Here is a 1,579-nt window from a genome sequence, read left to right as displayed (position 1 = left end):
CAAGGTATGTATCTAAAGGGATAGAAACTAACAACATGTTATGACAGTCACATGAAGAGCTGAGTGATAGAGATCACCATAATTGAGGGCAGTCTTAACACACATACATATAAAAAATCATGTATGGTACTGTACTTTCTGAGGGAGATGAGGTCAACAGAACTACAGATGTATTGAAGAATCCCCATAATTTAATAAGAAAAGTTTGAATTTTTCACTTCAAAATATTAATGACAACAAAATGGTTTAATGCATTCAGATGATATAGATGATTAAATCTGCAGAAGATCAGTGAAGAGTTATATGATTGAGAAGTATGAGTGTCTTTACATGTGTTTTGGGGGTGGGGAGGCACTTTAATTAAGTGCTCGCAGCACCTTGTGTATTCCGTATCCCATGCTTGAAAATAGTGATGGGAGCACTTCAACTAAAGCTTGTTCAATGAGTTTTAGTTAAAGCACTCCTGTCCATAAGCAGTGGGGGAAAATATTATTGGGGGGGGAAGGGCTTAGCCCTACTTATGCCCCACCCCTCGCTGCCAGTGGGCCGTTGCAGGGCTGGCATGTGCAGGTGCTGTATGTGAAGATGGAGGACTGGCTGCATGCCAAGTGACAGCAGGCACTGCGGAACAGTGGCGTCTCTATTCCAGCAATCAAACCTTTAATAAACATGTTGAACAGCATGGCACTCAGAACAGAACCCCGTGGGAATCCACCTGAAATCTACTGCCATTCTGATATGGATCTTTTTATAACTACCCTTTATTTGTGGCTATGGAGCCAGTTGTCAAACCACATATATCGTAGTTTTGCCTAGTCTAATTTTTTCCAATTTGTTTATGAGACGGTCATGTGGGATCTTGTCAAAAGCCTTGTTAAAATCCAGATACACTATATCCACAGCATTCCCTTTATTCACCCATCTAGTTACGTTGTTGAAGAAGGTGATCAAGTTTGTTTGGCATAATTTGGTGATAATAAATTTATGCTAGCTGCTCATGATCATCCTTTCATTCTCCAGATACTTGCTGGTAGATTTCCTTAAAATATACTCCAGTAATTTCCTTGGTGAAGCTAACTGGTCTATAGTACCCTAGGTCATTCTGTAACAGGGGCCAAGGGCATTTTTTTACAGGTCACTTTAAGAGGGGAGATTAGCTAGCTGGTACAGCAAAGGAGGGCAAGCAGGACATCAGACCCAAGTGGAAACCCATGTGTGTGTCTAGGGAGCTATATGACAGGAAGGGGTGGGTTTCGGGGCACATAAGCCCAGTGCCTAAGCCCAATCTGGCCCTGGATGCCACAGGGAGAGAAGCTTCTGAGAGAAGGGTTTCAGGAGGCAGTCTGGCAGGCAACCAAGCCACCCAAGAGAGCCAGACTGAGAGGACCCCAATGGATATATGTTTTGTGGGTGCATTGAATCAGAGTGTGGGAAATTTTAGTTAAAAAATTATATTGTGTTTATGCTGTGTTTAAGATGGATACTGGCAGACTGGATTGTGGCTACTCTTTATGCAGCAACTGATGGAGATCCTTATGCCCCCAGGATCCAGGTTGCAGGTGTAGTCTGTGTACAGCAG

This window comes from Crocodylus porosus, unplaced genomic scaffold (assembly GCF_001723895.1).
Source record: "Crocodylus porosus isolate Cpor-Errol unplaced genomic scaffold, CroPor_comp1, whole genome shotgun sequence".
NCBI classification, from domain to species: Eukaryota; Metazoa; Chordata; order Crocodylia; family Crocodylidae; genus Crocodylus; species Crocodylus porosus.
The sequence above is the reverse complement of the archived record's forward strand: the minus strand, read 5'-3'. Positions refer to the sequence as shown.